The sequence below is a fragment of the Talpa europaea genome (genome assembly GCF_964194135.1).
Source record: "Talpa europaea genome assembly, chromosome: 12".
NCBI classification, from domain to species: Eukaryota; Metazoa; Chordata; class Mammalia; order Eulipotyphla; family Talpidae; genus Talpa; species Talpa europaea.
In genome coordinates this window covers 82,875,367-82,884,798 of record NC_140079.1, presented here as the reverse complement: position 1 = coordinate 82,884,798, position 9,432 = coordinate 82,875,367, and positions in this window count along the sequence as shown.

The window sequence follows — 9,432 nt, the reverse complement described above, 5'->3', positions numbered from 1 at the left end:
TGCCTGTCTTTCAAAACACACACACACACTCAGTCTCCTATCTTGCTTTTTGCAGCCACTCTACAGAGTATTTCCCCATGTTTTTTTTAAAAAACCCTTAGTTGATATCAGCTTAAATAAATGCACAGTGCATTCATTAGGAATAACTCTTTGCAAAACACTTTGAAAACTTTGAAAGGCCAGTCCCAGGGGCCGGGGGTGAGTTGAGCACCTAAGCACCAACCTTGCTCTCATTGGCTCATTTTGACTTAGGCCATGCTTCTAACCTCTTCATTTTGGGAAAAGTAAAAGACTGTGTTGAAGATGAGGTGAGAGGAAAATCTCCTGTGCATTGATTTGTGCTGAAAATCATAAAGCAAAATAGGAAACTTTCCAGTTCTTAGTACTATTTTTTTTTTTTTCTTCAAGGACCAGTCTTTATAGGTCTGAGCACTTCCTGGGGAATAACAGTGCACGGGTCCTCAGCTGCACCTTAAATTCTCACCTTACCTGGTGTGGTGGATCCTTAGGAAGCATGGCAGTGCCATTAATACAATCATTCTCTTATTAAATACAAAAAGAAATCTCACAATAGCAAAGCTCCAGGGTATTTCAGCTGTCCTGGCAGGATTTTCCCTGCTATTTGACTACAGCGCATATGAGGCTAGGCCAACCACACACCTCATGTAGGTGAAGTTCCAGGTATTTAACTCTGTTAACCTTCAAAGAACGAGTAGACATTGCCGATTACAGGTCAAGTAAAACGATTTGTCTCTCAGGTTTACTTTCGTTGAAAGAAGAGTATCTGACTTCTTGGGCTGAAACACTGAACCGATCGTCTACTATAAGACTGTGCTCCATGGGAAATAGGCTCCTGCAAATGTGTGCTCTTAATTATTCAAGAGACCAAGTCCAGGGGAAAGAACATGGGCATTGATAGATTTCAGAGCAAGACTGACCTAAGTTTAAATCCTGGCTCCACTCTAAGTGGCTGTCCTTGTGAGCACAGGGCAGTTGCATGCTCCCAGCAGCCTCAGGGTTGTCATCTGTGGGAGGGGAAAATGATTCTTGCTTGATAGAACCTGGTGCTTAGCGTGGGCCCAGCAATGCATGCACAGGTTTCTGTGCTCAGCCTCCAAGGACACGTGGTGTTCAAGGTGACACTGGAATGTGTCTGGATGCTTGGACAGAGCATTTGGAAAAACAGAGAAAAAGCCAAAGTCCTAACAGATGAGTCAAGGCTCTCCAGAACTAACATCTAACGATGGTAGATGCCTACCGGGTACCCACATTTAGGCATCGCTCAGGGATGTTTCTGCCAATGACTGACCACACATAAGGGGGTCCCCACAGCTGTACTGTGCAGCTTAGGTGTGTAGTAAGCTGTACCACCTATGTGTTGTGACTGTACACTGTGACATTTGCACAATGATGAAATTGCCTGATGATGTCTTCTCAGACAAATCCCTAACATCTAGTGAGATGTGACTGAGAGATTTATTATAAGGAATTGGCTCGTGATTCTCCAGAGTGGGCCAGGAGCCAGGAGAACAGGAAGGGCTGATGTGCTCCTGTTCTGTTTCACTTGGGGGAGGCTGCACACTTTCATTGTAGTCGGGTCTTCCACATTAGGGAGGGCAGTCAACTGCACTCAAAGTCCACTGATTTAAATGTTAATTCATCCAAAAACCCCCTCAGAGAAATGCCCAGAATAGTGTCTGACCAGTTATCTGGGCATTGTGACCCAGCCAAATTGACATAAAATGTGAGCTATTTTGCCCACAACCTAGTATTTTTGAAAAGCTAGCTAGGACCTAGGAGCACTGAGGGATGGAAGCAGGGCCCAAAAGTCCACCGTGGAGAGATGGAGCCCACAGCTGGCTGTGGGTTGTCTGGATATGCACACCCAGGTCCTCAGTCTGATTGTGACACTGCCGTGTCCCAGGTGTCAGAGGTCCTTTGGAGATGGGAAGTAGGCTAGAGAGTATGGGACTATCCCAGGAGACATACATCCCAGCACACTTCTGTGACATGACTGAGACTATGAGGCCTCTCCTCACCCCTAACCTCAGGCTCTTGTGGCAAAACAAGATGGGATTAACCCATATTTTTCATAATTCAAAAGGAAATGAGGAGGGCTGAACTAAGCCAGAGGTGGTGCAACGGAGGCCAAGGGCCATGCCAATCCCTCTACCTGTTTGATGCACCCCCCCCAACACACATACTGGGTTTCAAAACATGGAATTGGTTGCCAATATTCAAATGTGAAATGTGCTCCCCTCTCAGCCTGCTAAATAATAAACATTTTTTTTTTAATATATTTTTTTTAATAGAGGCATGTTTTCTTTCTTTCTTTATTTGTTTGTTTTGTTTATACATGCACTGGGTACAGTCAGAAGCACGGGAGGGTGAGAGAATTCACCAGAGCCAGAGCGGGGAGCAGAACAGGCAGAAGGACCGAAGTACACTGCTGAGGGGAGCAGCGGGCGGCAGGAGAGGTCTGCGCGCCATGCGGGACCCTCCTCCGGTGGCTGGGAAGCAGCCGAGGATCGAACCGACGCCGCGGAGGCCGCGGGCAGCTTCGCAACCCAGCGCTCAACCGCTGCGCCACCGGGGAGGCCCATAAACATTCTTTAGTGATTTAAAATATAAGTACCAAGGACTGGTTCCAGGGTACAGACTGGGATCAGTCTCTTCATTCTATTTGGACCAGTAGCAACTCAGGATGAATTTTTCTTATCATGTATGGCAGAGCTGCAAGGGGGCTGGAGGGAACTTGCTGTGCTTCCTGAGCCTCAGCGTGGACTTAGCCCAGATGGGCTTCTACCCGTAGTCCATGGACCAGGACAAGTAACGTGGCCAGGCCCCTAATTATAGGGGGTGGGATGACCATGCCATGTGTTCTACTGGGAGGCATGCAAAGTTACTTGGCACACCATGGGGATAATCTTACTACAAGGTAGAGAACGACTAGGAACAATAATACAACCCACCATTTGTGTCAATAATTCCTATATGTATAACATGTTCCATCTGTAATTGCACTGTGGTTATAACAGTATCACCATGCTGTTGACTGACAACCTCTCATTCAGTAAAGACTTTCCTCCTGGCCCCTCTTCCTTCCTGTAGTTTGCACTATGTGCACTTGAGAGTCACTGCTGTACTCAAAGCACGCCCTTGTTAGGCCAGTAAATTGCAGTATCTTTATTCACCTGATTTCCCAAGCCAATGCTGTGCACTGGCTTTGGAAGGATTTCTGTCCCCCAGTGTGCAAGGATGGCACTTGAACGCTCTTCAAGTCAGTTTTTTCCACTTTCCTTTATATCTCTGAAAATTTTATGAAGAAGAACACACTTCCACTCAAAGGTATAAAAGCCCAGAACTGTTGCTCCTCATGTACTGCATCTGGACAGAAAGGCCACTTCTCAGCAATGGGACGATCCAAATGCAGGCCCAGATATCACGGGCCTGGTCCCCAGAGAGATAAAGACTTTGGGGAAATGATGGCTTGGTGTCTTGGTCTGTCTTCTGTTTGAAAACACAAGCCAAACAAATTCATGAATAGTGCAACGTTATTGGTTAATGCAGAATGGCAACCAGGGGAGGGGGGAAGAGATGAAAGTACTGAGTTTCAAGGTTAAGTCTGAGAAGCAAAGAGATCGGATTTTTTCTCTCCCATCCTCCTAGTATGTATTTGCTTTAAAAAAAAAAAAAAACACACACAAAAAAACACCACCACAAAACAGCACTTAATTGGCTCTTTTTGGTTTCTACATCAAACAAGGAAGGGGCTGTGTGCAGGCGAGCCCCCTCATTCCCTGCCCTGCCTCCTGCATGGAGCCTTTCAGAGCACACAGAACAACTGGGCACATTCCAAACCCCCCTCTCCAAGCAGCCAGGCAGCCAGTCTTGTTTGTTTGTGAGTCTGGGAGACCCAAGCATCTTGTTAGTGTTATGTTGGGGAGAGGGGTGGGAGATCTTTTGCTCAGGCCTCTGGAAAGCTCTTCCTGCTTAGAAAAGAGGTTTTGTTTGACTCTTTTTTTTCTTTTGGCCTCTGAGGCACCAAAGGGAGTGATTCATAGGGAACCACCTCTAGACTTCAATAGAGCAGCAGCTCGAGCTCCCAGGGCCTCCGGCCTTTGTTCACAGAGCGGGATAAAGCCATGAGGGGCTGCCGGCTTGGAATCCAGTTCTCATGCCTGCTCAGTGTCGTCCTTGCCAGGCCAAGCTTTGGACCTGAGCTGGTCTGGAAGCTGAGCAGTGTGCTTAGCAGAAGCTTTCTCCTCTGGGGTGGTTCTGTGTTAGGAAGGCAAAGGGGTGACTCAAACCGAAAAGGGCTTGAGCAGGGGCTAGGGCTCCAGGACCCTTGTTTTGTTTTACTCCAGTACAGAGTAAAGAAACAAGGGGCATTCCCTTCTGAAATAAGGGTGCAGGGAGTGGAGGTGGCTGAGCCCCCAGGCAGGAGAAGAATGCAGGCCTGTGGATCATGACACAGTTCCCAGCCAGCCTTGATGGCCTCTGGGCATGCTGAGTGGGCTCCTGTGACCACAGCAGAACTGAGGGTAGGCTTGGGAACTGAGATAGTGATTGGATACAGGATCATGAGGAAAGTGATGGCCGGTAGGTCCATGCCCAGAAACCATCGCCCAGTGGATGCCACGTTGGTTTCAAGCTTCCTTGGGCTGCATTTGTCCCTGAGGTTGAATGGGGTGCGGGGGAAGATTAGAAAGTGTTCTGGTCACATGGTGAGGATCATTCCTCAGGGCCAGGCCTCTTTCCTGCATTCCCTTAACAATTCTGAGTGCCCAGTAGAGCATTGTGCAAATTCAAAAGTCAGGTGCTCGGCTGCAGCATGGTGCATTTGCTAGGCTCGGAATGTGTTAGCAGGTGCAAAACTGAGAGCAAATAATACATGGCTGACAATGATGTCACCGCAGCACCTAAGCGTTTCATGACAAGTGTCAGAGGCCACAGAGCAGTGTGGGGTGGTGTCTTCATCAGCTCAGCCTGCTACAACAGAGATACTATGGGCTAGAGGCTTAAACAACAAATGGCATTTCTCACAGTTCTGGAGGCTGGGAAGTTCAAGGTGGGTGTGTGGGCAGAGCAAGTAAGCCAGGGCCTACTTTCTGGTTTGCAGAGGGCTGCCTTCTCTGTCCTCAAGTGGCAAGGAAGTGGGGAGAAGGATAGGAAGAGGGAGGATCAAAGAGAGAGACAGCAATCTTGGGTCTTCTTATAAGGACGGTAATCCCATTCATGAGGGCTTCACCCTCATAATCTAATTATTTCCCAAAGACCCACCTCCAAATACCATCACATTGGGGATTAGGTTTCAATACATAAATATTGGGGGGATTGGGGGGAACAGATGTTCAACCTAGAACAGGGAGTAAGGCAACATAGGTACCAGCCCTGGTCTACTCCTGATAAATCAGGTGGCCTCTTATAAGACATGTGGCCTGTCTTGGCTTTACTGTCCTCAAATAGGGATTTGTTAAGGCTGAATTGTTTCCCTTTCAAGTTCATTATGTTGCAGTTCTAACTCTTGGACATAGGCTCTTTTAAAGCCGTGATCAAAGTAAAATGAGGACACAGGGAAAAGAAAATCACCCACAGGCCAAGGAGACCTCTAGCCTCCAGACTGTGAGAAATGTTCATTGTTTAGGCCCCAGTCTGTGACCCAGGCTAAGACATGGTTGGTGGAAGAACCTGTCCCCCACGGCTGTTCTGAAAATGATGTGATCAAATAGCTGGAAAGCCTCCAGGAGGTGGGAGCGCCATTTAGCCACCATAAAATGTCAGCCACTGTGCCAGTCCTGTCTTGCTCAACTCCAAGCAGAAATTTGAACACAGAAACCCAACACCAGTGTCCCTGGCTAAGAGACACTGCTTTACGTAGTAAACTGACCAGGATGCAAGTCCAGCCCATCAAGGACCAGAAACCCAACTCACAATGGTTTAAGCTGTGCTGAAATAGGTGAGCACAAAACACTGGGACCTGCAGTAAGTGAAATCTTGGTGTGCGTTGACCCCATGGCTCCAGCTGTTGATCATGAGTGGCTATGCCTTCCTCCTGTGCCAGCCTGGAGGCCCAGTGGCCACTTGACTCTGGTCACCCTCAGCCCATCTCTCTCTGGAGAGGCATCTGGAAAGGAAAAGCCATCTTCTTGTGTGGTTCTACCTTATTAACTAGGGATCCTTTTCTAGAATTTCCTACCAAATGCCCCTTCAAATGGGATGTCTGATCTTTCCTGAACAGCTTGGGGAATGGTGGGTGGTTGGTGACTGACTTGGATTTCTAAATCCTTCACTCATTGGTGGGTCACTGTGGGAAGTACAGACACATCCAGGCCCACTCTGGAGCATCATTAGGTGCCCCGCCCCTTGACAGCTCAATAATGGGTGAAGGTAAAGCGGGAGTCAGTCACTTAATATAGTCCACTGAAAATGGTTGTCTCACCAAACTCTGTCCCTTGAGGCAGGTCCTGCTGCCACCTTCATTTTAAAGACAAGGAAATGGATACTCATTGAGCTACACAGGCAGGTAGGAATGTTGGAACTGAACTAAAAGCACTAGGATCTAACTCGCACCTACTTCATGTGTAGAACCAGCTATGGAGTGAGGACAGTTGTATAGTATGTTGGGATATAAATTCATGTTCAGTTATTTCACCTAGGTTCAGATATTGCATGGGGTTCAGACACTCCATGCTGGTAGCTTGCAATAAGCCATCAGAGAACTACTGAGGAAATGTGAAAATGTCACAATTCAGAACATGAAGTCTAGATTTGGCCTAAGAAGGATGGTAAAAAAAATAAAACAAAGACTACATGCTAGAGAGCACAGGTATGCAGAAAATCTTAAAACAATCACTATTTGACCCTTCAAAGAAAACACTTGCAGTCCTTAGTCTAGACTTAAGAAAGTAATGGAGAAAACTAACAATGCAGTTAAACTAAATGTTTAATTAATGGCTATGTAGCCACTGCATTGTGAATAGCACAAAATATTGAGCACTAAATATAGTCATCAGGGACAGGAAAACTATGACTCAATACAGCAAAGAAGCTGTTCACCTATTGATGAATAAAGTTCTGAACTATGTCTTTTTGTTCTGATTTCTGTTTTACTCACTCATGTACTCTCAAAGCCACCTTCATATCATATATTTAATGACAAAACATTTTTTTTAGGAAGTAGTGCATTGGGAAGCAAATCAATTAGACAGATTTCAATTGAATTTCAACTGTAAGTTGGCTATGGATATAGGAATTCAGCAAAAATAAGCAAAAGCAGTTTCTGATAATCACAAAAGCATCTGGGATTCACAAGAGCATTTTATCAATAGAGTGTGCTGCACATACCTTTTATCAGTAAAATTTACTATGTATACATGCACCATCCCCCCCAGTCAATTGTTAAACCTGTGCTACCAGCCTGATCTCTAGGATAAGTACTTCCTGCCTTCCCTTTTAAACAAGGGCGTTTGGATTTCCCCTCGTGTAGGTGTGACTAGGTACCTAAAGCCTGGAGCAGTGTCTGGCACATAGTAGGTATTTAAAACATGTTGCTGAAGTGTGTGTAAACTCAAGAGTACTAACCCAACAGTCTAACCAGCAGTGACAATGCAATTGTGAGTCTTTAAATGGGAAATGAGTGTAAAATGGGGGGTGGGGGTTGGGGGTGGGTGGGTCTGGGGGTAGTTTGGTTTTTACTCTTTGTAAAAACTCCTCCAAACCTTGAAGTTAAAGGACAAGACCAACTGCCATCAGCTGGCATGCACCCAACAGTGCTTTCACACAGAACCGCATAAATAAAAGCTATAGAATAAGTGATGTGTTAAACCGGAAACATCACTTCTTGGCTATTTTAATAATTCCTTGACTCACCGCCCGTTTAAAGGCTTAAATATGCACTGAGCACCGAAACACCAACAGCCTTCAAGGCACGGACCCTCAGGCAGGGGAGGAGGCCTCTGCCCGGGGCCCTGCCCAGACAATGCAGCTCCGCTAGCTCCCGAGCGCCAGAGCGGCCGCGGCGCGGGGCCGGGCCCACGTGGACCTCGGGGGCCTCTCTCCGCCTCCCGCGGGGCCACCGAGCTTCCGCGCTAACGCGGCCGCGCCCGCCGGAACGCGTGACCTTGAGCGGGCCACGCCGCCTCGCCGCACCCGACCCGGGCCTGGACCCTGGGGCCGGCTGACGCGCTGCCGTCATGGGGACGCGGGACGTAACGACCCTCCCGGCTCCCGAGCAGACCGGAAGGGGCGTCAGGACGCGTGGTGCGCAGCCGCACTGCGCAGCTCGGCGCTTCGGCCCCCGCCAGGGGGCGCTCCGCGGAAGGGGCGGCAGCTGCGCCCAGGCGGGACCACGTGCGCACCACGTGGCGCCCCCAGCCACCCCGGGCCGTGGTACGGCCGCTCCGCGGGCTATGCCGGCGGGCCGTCACCAGCGAGGAGGAAGAGCTCGGGCTCTGCGGGAGTCCCCGCTCACCTTTGACCTCCGACCCCGCTACCTTTAGGGTTACCCCTCGCCAGTGGCCGCGCGGTGTGTTTATAAACAGAGCTCCCGGCGGGACCAAAACCCCGGACCGACGGATTCGCACCCGGGGGAACGGAGCCTTCCGCGCAGAGCACCTTCCGCCTTCTCCTGCGCTTGCGCGGCGGCGGCGGCGGGGCGGGCCGCGGCGCTGGGGCGGGGGCTTGGGGCCGGGAAGGGGCGGGCAGCGGTCGGGAAGTCTGGGCGGGGCGGCCGCAGCCCAGCCCCAGCCCTTCCGTACCCTGCCCCGCCCTGCCCCTCCTCAGCCGGGACCTCCCTGCACCTGCCAGGCCCTGCTCCTCCTCGGCGCTTCCAGGAGGTGTGCCCTGGGCCGTGATCCTCGAGTTGAAGTGCGGCTGAGATGGGTGGGTGAAGGTTAAATAAACACTGGCCTGCCCTGGCTGGACTCCACCTGGCTGCTAGACAGTCCCTCGAAGCATGCAGGCCCTCTGTGCTGATGAATGGTGAACAAGTGGTATTTACACTCAGTGGACTACTATTAAGCCATAAAAAGCAGTGAAGTGCTTTATTATAATGCTATGTGTTCTGTAACATGGACGGAGCTGGAAGACGTTGTGCACAGAAAGATAAAAATACTATGATTCCTCCGCTATCAGATCTAGAATAGGCAGATTTGTAGAGACGGAAAGTAGAATGGCGGTTATCACAGGCTGAGCAGCTGGGCAGGGGGGAGTTAGTTTTCAATGGAGACAGTTTCAGTTTTGCAAGATGAAGAGTTCTGGAGATGAGTGGTGGTGAAGGCTGCACCCCAAAGTTAATGTGCTTAATGTCGCTGAACTGGATACTTAAAAATGGGAAATTTTGTTGAGTATATTTTATCACGTCCAGCCCCGTGAGCCTGACTCTGTTTTCATGTTCCAAAAGGCCACAACCTTTTTCTGATGCTCTTGAAC